This window comes from Equus caballus, chromosome 20, assembly GCF_041296265.1.
Source record: "Equus caballus isolate H_3958 breed thoroughbred chromosome 20, TB-T2T, whole genome shotgun sequence".
Classification (NCBI taxonomy): domain Eukaryota; kingdom Metazoa; phylum Chordata; class Mammalia; order Perissodactyla; family Equidae; genus Equus; species Equus caballus.
The window spans coordinates 37,073,203-37,086,282 of NC_091703.1; the positions used below are offsets into that span (position 1 = coordinate 37,073,203).

Consider the following 13,080-nt stretch of genomic DNA (forward strand, 5'->3'; position numbering starts at 1 on the left):
AGTCAGATCCCAAACTTGCCCCCTAAAACCTGAAGGGCCCAGGCTGAATCCTGGATCTCAGTAGCAAAGGGAAAGCAGGAAGAAGGCTCAAGAGAGCAAGACAAGTTTGTGGACGGGACTGGACGCGACGTTTGGAAGGGGAATGATTCCTTGTCAGTGCGGGAAGCCGGTGTCTGTAGCTGGAAAGAAAAAGAGAAGGAGGTGGGGAGGCTACGAGAACCTCCCTCGAGCTGCCGGCCTCCCGGAGAAGGCGGGCAGCGCCGCGGACTACAGTTCCCAAGAGTGCGCGAGCCGGTGCCCGCCGAGCCGCGGGGCCGCTGGGGGGAGGGCCACCCCGAGTCGTAGTTCTGGGCCTGTCCCGGCGGCGGCTGAGGGCAGAGGGGTGGGAGCTTCAAGTCATGTCACCGCTGCCTCCCGGCCTCGAGTTCGCGGGCGAGGCTGGGCCCCAAGCCCGGGCCTGGGGAAAGGGGCGCACGGCTGCGAGCCGGTCTCAAACAGCACGGGGGGTCAGGGGGAGGAATTGCCGCTCCAGGAGCGACTGACTCTCCCTCTCCCGCTTTCAGCCTCTCCGCCTCTCATTTCCTGTTTCCGTTGCCCTTCGCGCCCCCACTCTGACCCGCCCCAAATTCCTGCGGCTCCCTCGGTTCTCTGCCCTGTTGACAGAGGAGGCAGACTCTGGATCTGACCGGCCGACCCGAGGGCACCCCACTCCACGTCTCAGATTTCCCGTTCGTTCCCCTAGTCCCTAGTACCCTTAATACCGCGGACTCATGGGGCAACCTCCAGCCTCGGCAAGTACCGCAGCCCTGGGGACCTGGCGCTCCCCGCACCCGGAGACCTCTTGCCCTGCAGAAAAGGACGACACCCACCTCACCCTCGCAGCAACCCCCTTCTACACCCGCCTCCACGGAACCCTGATCCTGGCTCCCCTTCTCTCCGACCCCAGGTATCCAGGGGGTGTGGCAGTCCTGGGATGTTGGGGCAAGAGGAAGAAGGGCGTTGCTCCCGGAGTTTCAAGGAAGAGAAACAGATGGGAAGGAGTCGGGAGAGAAACCGAGGTGGAAGCCGAAGAGTGTGGAATGAACCTGGCTTCTCTTCTGGTTCCAGGGGCTCCTGGGATCGCGCTCCTCCTTCTCCCCAGCCCTCACCATCCGGCAGCCTCTTCTGCCTCTGTTCCGCCGCCCTCTGGCTTCACTATGGAACCCCCTGCGGCCCCTGGCCCCCTATCTCTCCCCTCTGGGGCCCCTCTATCCCTCCTCGGCTCCCCAGTCGACACCTTCGCCCCGCCCTGCAGTTCTCTCCACTTCTCACATTTCTCCTCCTGCCCCCTCTCTCTACCCTCCTCTGTCCCATGACTATGAATTTCACAGAGAAGCCTGTTTATTTAGGTGACACCAAGTGGGAGACACACGAAACCGTTTCCCTAGGTAAGTCTCTTCTACCCACCCAGAAGGAAAAATAACTACTTTTCCCTGAAGGGGCATTCTCCTTTCGGATGCCGGCAGGGGCTGGGGGTGGGGGGTGGGGGGGAGGGGGGCGCGGGAGGGCCAGGGAGCTCCAATTCTGTTCCACCCCTGGCTCCACCGGGTTAGTTCGGTCCCTCAATTGGGGCTGCATGTACAGGTTAGGCAAAGTGAAAGATACAAAGTATACAAAAGGGAATTCGACTACTTTGTTGAGGAACAAAATACATGTAAGAGAATATCCACATTGCAAAGGAGCAATGTGGAGAAAGAAGGAAAGGTTGATGCTAGAATGGGACAGACCTGAGTGGGGATCTTTGCCCAGCCACTTGCAAACTGAGCGACCTTGCACAAGAAACTCTGGAAGTGGGGCCAACAATTGTGTGTTTTGTTTTAATGCTGTGTTTTTGTGGGGGGGGCGGGGAGATTAGCCCTGAGCTAACATCTGCCGCCAATCCTCCTCTTTTTGCTGAGGAAGACTGGCCCTGAGCTAACCTCCGTGCCCATCTTCCTCTACTTTATATGTGGGATGCCTGCCACAGCATGGTTTGCCAAGTGGTGCATAGGTCCCTACCCAGGATCCGAACTGGCGAACCCGGGCCCGCAGAAGCAGAACGTGCGAACTTAACCACTACGCCATCAGTTGGCCCCAGCAGTTGTGTCTTAACAAGCCCTCCTGGTGATTTCTGATATGCCCTAGGCTGAAAACCACTGCCCGAGATGTTCCGTGACATATTAGCTCCCTTCTTCATAGGGTGAATGGCAAGTGTCCCATACAGGAGGGGGTCACAAAGGATGTGGGACCAGGCTGAGATGGATGGGAGGGAATCTTTGGGGGAGGGGGCCTGAGGGAGTGGTAGAAGGTGAGCCTTTCTGTCCCTTACCTACCCCCCCCCATTTAACTCAGGCTTCTGAGACCCCAAACCGGAACAGACCATGTGTCTGAATGCAGAAGCTGAGCCCCAGAGCCCAGGGCCCCAGGAGCCTGAGAGAAAGTGCCCTAAGGAGACCCCTGCCAGGTGAGGCCTATCTCTGAGGGCTCTGTCCTTGCCTGGCGGCCCTCAAAACCTGGCTAACTGCTCACAGGCAAGTTGTGCCCTGGGTTTCCCCCACCAACTCCACACTTCACCCTGGGGGGAAGGGAAGGGTCACCAAAGTCCCTAACCCCTCCTTCAGGTGGGGGGCCTGTGCTCTCCCACCTCTGTCTCTTCAGCCTCCCCCTCCTCCTTGCTGATCTCACCTGAGTCTCCCCTCCCCCGACAGGCAGGCGGGGAGCAAAGGAAGAGGAGAAGGCAGGACAGATCTCCAGCTCCCTATCTTCTGTGGGACCCTTTGACCCCTCAGCTGTCACAACTGACCTTTTCCAACTTCTCCTACCAGAGGCCCCACCCCCCACCATGAAGCCCCTTTCCAGCCTGGAATGTGAACTCCCCTTTCCGTGCCCCAAATGTGGGAAGCGCTTCAGCCAGGGGGCCCAGCCTGACCCTGTACCTACACTCCCACACGGGTGACAGGCCCTGCTCCTGCAGCCGGTGTGGCCACAGCTCCTACCTGCCCCAGCCCCCGACACACATGCCCACCAGTGTAGCAAGGGCTTCTCCCCAGAGCTCTGGCCGGCTGCAGCACACCACTGTTCACACAGGCACATGGCCCTACGTCTGTGTCACCTGTGGATGGGGTTCAGGAGCCACCCAGCCTCGTCTATCGTGAGAAGACTCACTTAGTGAGCACAGCTTCCCCTGCCCCGAGTGTGGCAAGCACTTCACCCAGAGTGTCCGCTGAGCCCAGCACCTACGGACGGATGCTCACAGGGGAGAAGCCCTACCTGTGCGGCTAGTGTGGCCATGGCTTCAGCCAGCACCTCTGGCTCGTGGCCCACCAGTGGGTCCACCACTTGGTTCCTCTGCTGTCCCTGCCGGCCCACACCTGCTAGGTGTGCTCTTCCCTCGGGTGCGGGCAGTAGCCTGCTGCCACACAGTGCAGCACATGAGAAGCCCTTCTTCTGCCCCCAGTATCCCGAGGGCTCTGGCTACTCCAACCTGCAACACCACCAGCAGGACCACGGGGGGAGCGGCCCCACCACTGTGACCAGTGCAGCAAGGGCTTCAGACAGAGCTCAGGGCTGTGTGGCACCAGGGAGTCCACAGGGGCAAGACTGCGAGTGCAGTTTCCGGTCCAGCTCCGGCCTGGCGCAGCACCTGCAGGGCCGCTCTGGGGACAGGCCCTTCTGCTCTGGCGGCTGTGGCTTCACTCAGAGTCCCCATCGACCTTGACAACAGGCCAGGGCTGGTGAGGAGCACAGGGATGAACATGGAGGGGGGGGACATCTGGAGGCCAAGTCAAGGCCCCTGTGGGGAGCCAGCCCCCCAACTCCACAGCACTCTAGGAGGGTAGAGGGGCAGTTGGAATGACTGCCTCTTCTGTGGGAGGCATAATGGAGCACAGCTTCCACCACACCCCAGCCAGAGCAACTTTCAGAGCAACCACATTGGGTGGCCAGAGTGTCTCTGCTGGACCTACTCAAAGCTGGAATGGCCAGGTCCACCTCACTTCTAGTCCAACGTGCCAGTTCCCCAGAGAGCTCCCGGCCTGGGAAAGAGCTCTCCCTGTTTCTTAGAAAGGACTCTGTACTTCTGATCTTCTGTCCTCCGTCTGAGACATTTAACCAGGATGTCTGGGTCCTGCTGCCTCATGGATGGATCCGATTCCCTGGGATTTTTTTGAAGGGATCATTTCAAAGAGATAACTGAATCCCCATAGATCTCCATGACAACGCCCACCATCAAATCCTAGTCCCCCACTAACCCCTCCAACCCTCTCATTTCCCCCGAGGCTTCTGGATGCTTCTTGCCTCTGGTGCTAAAGCTACACCCAGCACACCTGTCTGATGCTGCCATCTCCCTATGCCTACTCCTGGCCTTGCTAGGCCCTGTTTCAGGACCCCAGGGCTTCCTAAAACCTTCATTGCACTTCAGTCTAGGAATAAAGCCCAGATGGAGGCTGCTCTTTCCAGCTGTACAGAGGCCTCCTATTGAAAGGTGCAAAAGGGCAGAGGCAGGTGTCCAAGGAGAGGGCAGGGATGTGGAGGAGATGGAGACCGGAGGAAAAGCCAAAGGAGTTTGGAGGAGAAAGTGGGAGGTTCTGGAATGTGGAGAAAAGACAGCAGGGCTGTGTGAGACAAGACCCACAAGAAACATCTCAGAAAAACTTAGAAACAAATGTCTTCAGGTACGAACATCCCCGGGGAACCACTCATTTCTTCTTCAGTTGACAAGTTTCCCCCAGTGTTGTGAAGGCACTGAGTTGCCAACACAAGCACTTCATGTCCTGCCATTTGCACTTTTTCCACAAAATTGCTTGCTAACTGTCTTCTTCGTGTGTTGGCAAACTGATTTTGAACAAAGAGTCAGGAGGGAGTCCCACAGCAGAGTCCCTTCCAGACTGGTGCCCCTGGCCCAGCCTGGCACTGAGGAGAGCGCTGTCATCATTCACCCTTTTAGAAGGTTCTGCTGGGGGAGTCACTCCCTGGCAACACTCACAGCAAGTTTATGGTTACTGTTCATGTTAAAGGATAAGGTAGACCTCAGCTCTTGTATTAACTTCCCCCAAAGTATACTCTTTAGAACTGGGCAGAGTCCTCCCTAGGAGGTATCAGAGGCTGATTACTGACACACACACGAAGGAATTAAAGAACTGGAGGGATAAAAGGGTCACTGAGAGACTGCTAATCAGTTTCACCCTTTCAGGAAATATGTATTGAGTCCACCACGTGTCAGGGACTGTTCTGGGACCTGGGTATTACAAACAGGCATATGATGCAGCCCCCGCCTTCCACCGATTTGATCTAGGCGTGTTCAGCATCTCAATATTGAACCCAGCATCTAGTCCTATCAATTGTATCCACTATACTCTCTCAAGTATGTCGTCTCTTTCCCACCCCTCCACCTCCCTTGTCCAGCTACCACCTGGACCATCTGGTTCTCCTCTGAATCATCGTGATGGCTGGAGAGGCTGGGAATGGCGTTCTCTGTGAGCAGCACACCTGAGTAACAGAGGCCTCTTTGAAATGTAAATCTGATTGTTTCAGGCACCCTGCTGAAGCCCATTCAATGGTTTCCCATTGATCTCAGGTTAAAGACCCCAGTCCTTAACCTGGCCTTTAAAGCTCTGCGAGGTGTGGCCGTGTCGGCCTCTCCAGCCTCATCTCCCACCACTCACTCCTCTCTCCCTCGCGCAGAGCGCTCCACTTCCTGTCGGTGTCCCGCTTCCTCCCGCAGAGAGCGGCGGCCAGGCTGGGCCCTCCTCCTGAGAGGTGCTTTCTTCCATTTCTCTCTTAGCTCCTCATTCTTCGGATCTCAGCTCCTTTACCACATCCTTAGGGAAGGTACCCTATCCTTTCCTTCAGGGTCCAATTCCCTCCTCTGGGCTCCCACACCAAGGTGCACCTTTCTTGGAGGCACTTGGCACAGTTCAGTTCCATATTTGTTGGTGATTATTTGATTGATGTCTGTCTCCCCACAGACTGTAAGCTCCCTGAGGGTGGGCACCACGACTGCAGAGGCTCACTCTTGCTATTCCCTGGACACTCCATAAATATTGAAATATTGGTTGAATGGGTGCACATGCGCCAGGATCTGCGGCAGAGGCTAGATATTTCAGGATTTCAGAGAGGGTGGATTGAGGCCGTAATTTCCCTCCAGCGGCTGCCGCCCAAGAGTCCCATATGCCATTTCCTTAGCACCATTCCTTTCTCCATGTTTCCTGGTGTCATCCATCTTCCCAGCTCCACCTCTCCGGCACCCTCCTCACCTCCACCTTGCCTAGGAGAACCTTTCTCCCTTTAGTTTTTTAGTGCCCCTTCCTGGTCTTGGCTCCTTGGCTTCAGAAGCCAGCATGGAATAATGAGGCAATAGCACAGGATTCAGAAACAAAATATCTGGATTCAATAACAAGGTTAAAAGTATTAGCGGTGTGACCTTCAGCAGGCTATTAAACCACTCGGAACCCTAGCTTACATAAAATGGGAACAACTTCGAAATCAAGCAAGTTGGAGGAATTAGAAAATCTAAAAGCACCGTCATCTAGAAATACTGGATAAAATATGAAAAAAATTAAACATATGACTGAATTCTCAAAAGGAAAGTAAAATTCCAGGTGCCAGAAACAAAGAGGAAACTGAAAGCTGGAGGCTGAGCTGACTGTGGCCACGGTGACCAGAAGGCGGCTGGAGGGAATGGGTTCTGTTAACTCAGGGCTTGAGTGCTTCCAGCCACCCGGGGACAGGAGACGAGGTCTTGGTCCTGAAGAGGTGGGGAAATTAGATGAAAGGAGCCAAAGCTGACTCAAGAAGAAATTAAAAACCTGAACAGATCTATAAATTCTAATAAATTAAATGAGAAGCTAAAAATGTACACGCACACAGCACCTAGATGGTTCCTAGGTATATTATTCTGCCAACTCTTAAAGGAACTATTTATTTATTTATTTAAACTACACCAGATAACGGTAAAAGAGGAAAATCTCACTTATAAGACTAAAAGTCCTAAATAAAATAGTAGCAAACTGAATCCAGTAAAGTTTGTGCAAGTGTGTGTATATATGTAGGTAAGTGTGTGTGTGTGTGTGTACGTGTGTGTGTGTGTGTGTGTGTGTGTGTGACCAAGCAGGGGTTATTCCAGGAATGTAAGGATGATCTACTTAAAAAATCTATAAATGATATTTACAACATTGACATATTAAAGGGAAAAAAACCACGATCGTCCCAATAGGTACAGAGAACACATTGGATAAAGTTTAACCCTAATTCATCATTTTAAAAAAATCTAGCTAACTAGGAATTGAAAATAACATCCAATATCAAGATAAGAATATTAGTTTTTACTGTTTCTATTCAACTCGTGTTAGGGAGTCTAAACTGGTACAATAAGAAAGAGAAGAAATAAAGCCATCACTATACATAAATGATTGATTGATTATTGACAAAGACAATTTATGAGAACCCACAAACAGAACCAGTACAGCCCTTTCTGGGGACAAGATGAATATGCAAACACCAATTTGCCTGTATCATAGCAACAAACAAATGGAAGATTTTGTTTTAAGAAAGTACCATTTGTAATAGCAACAAAAGCTGTATGATACTTAGGAATAAGTATAACATAACAAAATATGTGCATATTTATGGAGAAAATTATAAAAATTTATTGGAGAATGTTTTGAAAAGACACAAAAGAATGCTCATGAAGAGGAAAGCTCAATATGAAGATGGTAATTTTTCTCAAATCTATAAATTCAGTACAATTCTAATCAAAACCCCAGCCAGATGTTTTATGGAACTTGATAAGCTGTTCTTAAAATTTTTATGGAAGAGTAAATGCCCAAGAAAAGCCGAAACAAATTTGAAGTGGAGGAATACCAGAGTACTTGCCTTACCACATATCACAGCTTCCCTCTAAAGCTCAAGTGGTAAAGGCAGTGTGGTCCTCCAATAGTGTAGACCACTGGTACAGGAAAGAACTTGTTGGAATCAGACCCGCAAAGATATGAGAACTTGGCATATGACAAAAGTGACATAGGTCAGTGGAAAAGGATGAGCTATTTGTTAAAGTGTCAGGTTAACCAGCTATCCAAATGGGAAAAAAAAATAGATCCCTACATTACAACATACCCCCAAATAAATTTCAGATAGCTTAAATACGTGAAAAACAAAACTTAAAACTGCTTGAAGAAGATATAAGACAATATATTGTGATATTAGAGCAGGGAAGGATTTCTTAAACAAGATTCAAAAAGCACAAATAAAGGAAAGATGCACACATATGACTACATTAAAAAAATTTTTTTTAACCTCTATAAGCCAAGAGACATCACAACAAAATAAAAAGACAAGCCACGGACTTGGAGAATATTTACAACCTATATGACCAGCAAAGGATTTGTATCCAGGATTTATAAAGAACTCTTGCCAATCAATAAGAAAAAGACAAGGCAGGCGAAAATGAGAAAAAGATATCAGCAGCAAAGCACCAAAGGGGAAACTCAAATGGCCAATAAACATATGAAAAGATGCTCAACTTCACTAGTAATGAAGAGACGCAAATCGAAACCATGAGATACGACTTTACACATGCTAAATCAGCAAAATTAAAATAACTCTGGTAACACCAAGTGTTGACAAAAATGTGGGACAACAGGAACTCATACATTTGAGATTGAAATGTAAACAGCTATAACAAATTTCAAGAGAAAATTGTCAATACTTAATGCTGAAAATGCAGCTAATACCCAGCAAGCTTGCTTCTAGATGTGTTCCTCAGAAAAACATTTGTGCCATGGGCACAAAGAAGCAAGGATAAGAATGGGCATTACAATGTCAAGAAAAAGTGGAAACAACCTGTCCTTAAGGTAAAGGAGTAGATAAAAAGGTATGGTTTTATTCTTACAATGGACTGCTGCACAGTAGTTAAAATAAATGAATTATAGCTATATTCTAACAATATAATATAATGAGTAGAAGAAAGTTGCAAAAATGGATGTTGTATGATGTTTATGTAAGTTTAAAAATATACAAAACAATGATACGTGTTTAGGGAAAAAATCAGATTTGTTAAAAATACAAAATATGCATGGGAATTATTTCCAACAACTTCAGATTAATTACCACTGCAGAAGGAAAGAAATGGGATGGGCTTTAGCTGTCACTGTAGTGCTTTTTTATTTTTAAAGAAAAGATATAAAGCAAAAGAAATAATGTAAAAGTAAGGATTTGCTTAATTGGGTTGTTGTGATAATTAAATGAGCCAGTAAATGGAAAAATGATAAATGAAAGTTAGCTGTTCATCTCTTTAGAAGAGTACAAGGATGCTGGCTCTGGAGGTGGAGCCATCTGACGTCCCTACCTATTCTCTCCTCGCCATGTGAGGTCTCTCTCCTCGTATTTATACCTGTTAATCTTAGGCAAGCTACTTAACTGCTGTGTGCCTCTTTCCTCATCTATCAAATGCCTATATTAAAAGTGCCTTTCTCATAACATTGTTGTGAGAGTCAAATAAGTTAAAGTACTTAGAACAGTCACGAGCTTAGAGCGAGTGCTCCAGGAGACTGCTGCTGTCGTTGAAGATGATGGTGTTGTTAGGTATCACTTCCAGCTGCATATAAGTTCCTTTTTAATCTCAACTTCTAAAATCTCTTAAGAACCTCACTTGACAATGAAAATGCTCAGTATCTGAGAAGACCCAGACTCTGCCTTCAAGGAGCTGAATCACAGGTTGCGAACGCACCTTCCTATAAGGACCTGGCAGGTCCCGTGCAGAGTGCCAGGGTGAGGTGGTAACAGACGGAGAGCACTCTCTCCACCTGGAGACTCAGCAGGTCCTGGTCGGGTGTTGCCATGTAGGAATTCAGAGTTAGCATTGTCACATTTAAAAAATTCCTTTTAAGAGAAACTATAAATCCCAATTTTTCTGTAAAACCTCTTCATTTTTTTAAGTGCTGCAATTAATTCAAAAGAATAATAAAAGCACATTATGAACCAAGTGAAATAATTGTGTGGGTTGCCAGTTTCTGAGCTCTAAGATGGAGGTTGGCACAGAGACAGATGCATGAGCGGATCTTGAAAACACAACGTAATTAGAGCTATAATAAAGGTGGGTAACAGAGGGCAGCAGGAGCGTGGTGGATTGAAGACGGCAGCAAATGCTTTGTCACTCCTCACATCAGGATGTACAGTCTGTTTCTCCTTCCTTGAATCTGGGCTGGCCCTATGACCGGTTTTGACCAATGGAATGTGGCAGGAGTGATGTGTAACTGCCGAGATTAGGTCTTATAAGATCTGCAGCTTCCACTTTTTGCCAATCGGAACATGCCTTCTTGGAACCCGGTCACCATGCTAGGAGGAAGCCCAAGCAGTCACAGGGAGAGGCCCACGTGAAGTAGAACCAAGGCCCACAGAGGGCAACACTTGCTGAGCTCCAGCTGGCAGCCAACATCACTGCTTGCCAAGTGAGCGAGGCTGTTTTGGAATATCCAACTGCCCCAGCACACCAGCCAACACTAAATACAGCAGAACTGCGAGTCAAACTGCAGAATTGTGAGAAACAATGAGTTTCTGCTGCTTTAAAGACACTAAATGTTAGGGCGGCTTGTTGAGCAGCGATAGAGAACCAAAACAGGCAGCATTAGAAAAAAGAGGTCTCACTCTACCTAGAAGAGTCAGAGATGGCTTCATAGGATTTGAGATTTGAGCTAATTCTTAAAAAAGGCATACATTGGCTTTGTGTGTATGTGTGTGCGTGTGTAGGGAGGAGTGGATGGTGAGTAGTTAACTTTTAGATGGAGAGAAAAGCATGTGCATAGTGTGGATAATGGAAAGTATGACGTGATCAAGCATCCCCAAACATTTGTACAGAGTCAGATGGCAACGAGACTTTCAGTGGTGAACACGATGCAGTCTATGCAGAAATTGAAATATAATGATGTACACCTGAAATTTATGTAATGTTATAAACCAAATCTTACCTCAATAAAAAAAAATTGTTTAAAGGATCCCCAGGTAAGTCAGTTTTGCCAGCTGGAGCATAAAGCACAAAGATGGGCAGGATGGAAGATAATAATCTCTAACATTTCTTGAGCACTTACTATGTGTCAGGCACTGTGACAGATGCTTCAAAAAATCATATAAATCACTAATCCTCACAATATCACTATCTCATTTTAAACATGAGAAAGTTGTGGCCCAGAGAGGTTAGGTAACTTGCCTAAGATCACACAGCCAACAGATGGCAGAGCTGAGATTTGAAGCAGCCCTGTAAAGCCTGTGCTCTTTCCACTATGTTGTAGGGGCTACAGCTTCATATACTGAGTCAGATCTGAAGGGCCTTGTGTGCCAGATGAACAAGCGGAGATTTTACCCGAAGTGGGGGCAGCCATTAAGGATTTGCGAGTAGGGGAGTGAGGTGTTCCGCTGTCCACTTCAGAAGCATCCCTCTGGCTCCTGTGAGGAGCAGGGGCTAAAGAGGAGGTGGCAAAACTAGGAGCAGAGGACCAGTGAGGAGACATCGCCAAAGGTCTAGGTGAGGACCCCTGAGCAGTGCTGCATCCCCTCCTCATGGGGACTGGCACAGCCTGCCTGGGACCAACCAGGTGGCTCAGATTGGGAGATAGGTTTAGGGGCAGAACCAGGATAAAGATTCTCTCTGAAGCACATACCAGCAGGGAAAACTGGGTTCAAAACCTGGAATCCAAAGTTCCAGAGATGAGATTTAGGTTGGGGTCATATGGCCAAAAATTGGGAGCTGGAAAGAGGCAAGATTGAGGGAGTAGGTCAAGACTGAACAGAAGTCCTGAGCAACGGCTGCAAACTGCAGGAAGTGTGTGGGCTTCGCCTCTGTGGAGCTGGTGGGGCTGGGGAAAAGCCAGAGGCAGGTGGGCAGCAGCGTTGGAGGGATTCAGAGACGGTGATGAGCTGGAAAATGAAATGGCTAGGACTTGATCATTAGAACCTGGGAGAAGAGCAAGAGTGAGCCTGGGGGCCTTCTGAGTTTCTGGCTTGAGCAACTAGGCGTCAGTGGTTCCATCTACTGAAACCAGGAACAATGGAGAAGGAGTAGGTTGGGGAGAAAAGACAAACTCAAATTTGGGAATATTCAATGCTTGCTTGATAAGTTTAAATTGAAACACTAATTTTTAAGCAACTGGAGACTCAGTTTGAGAGATTCTGGAGACAGATATCTGGGAGCAGAGCTCAAGAAAAAAATCTAGGCTAGAAATATACAATCAGGAGACACCAGCATAGCAGTGGTAGTTGAAGCCAGGGGTATGAGAGTGCCCGAGAAAAGTGTGCAGACGAGGAGAGAAGGGACATGGACCAAGTCATGGAAAGTAGCCTAAGAAAGATCAGCCAGAGAAGCTGGAGGAGAAATGAGAGAAAGAGAGAGTAGTTTCACAAAAGTCAACGGAGAAAAAACCTTCAAAGGGTAGTCAACAGGGGCAAATGCTCCAGGAAAGAAAAATGAAATGAAGATGGAAAACGTCCTTCTATTTGGCAATGAGAAGATCCAACTGTGGTTCCCTTAGTAAGAGCAGATTAGGTGGGAGGGTGGTGGGGGTGGAGCTGACTCCAGAGAATTGAGGAGGTGTGTTAGTTATCCGTTGCTGCGTAACGAACCACCCCAAACCTTCAAGGCTTACAACAGCAAGAACCTTCCATTACCTCCCACAGAGTCTGTGGGTTAGGTTTGGAACAGGGCACAGCTGGGACCACTTGTCTCTGCTCCATAACGTCTGGGGACCGAGCTGGAAGTGACTCAGTGACTGGGAGCTGCAATCATCTGAAGGCTTGTTCTCTCACGTGTCTGGCAGCTGATTCTGGCAGTTGGTTGAAACCTTAGCTAAGGCTGTTGGCTGCTAACCCTGCGTGACTGGGTTCGGGCGGGGGTGGGGCAGGTGGCGAGCATCCTGAGGGGAAGAGATAGAATTCTGACATTTGAGGGGCCCAGAACAAGAATACAAATAAAGAATATGAAGTTGGATGGATTTAATCTGCCTGTTCAGGTTGTAGATTTGATGAAAATGAGCCAGAAAATTATTTTATCAAATCTACACTTGAAGAGGTCAGATA

General features: G+C 48.7%; 1 long non-coding RNA gene across 1 annotated transcript; it reads left to right on the forward strand.

Moving 5' to 3' along the window:
• The first annotated feature begins 633 nt into the window (after positions 1-633).
• Positions 634-7,039, forward strand: LOC138919474 (uncharacterized). The gene is made up of 3 exons (XR_011429676.1): positions 634-1,427; positions 2,371-2,482; positions 2,727-7,039. It is a non-coding gene; the product is annotated as an uncharacterized lncRNA (long non-coding RNA).
• Positions 7,040-13,080: the final 6,041 nt, after the last annotated feature.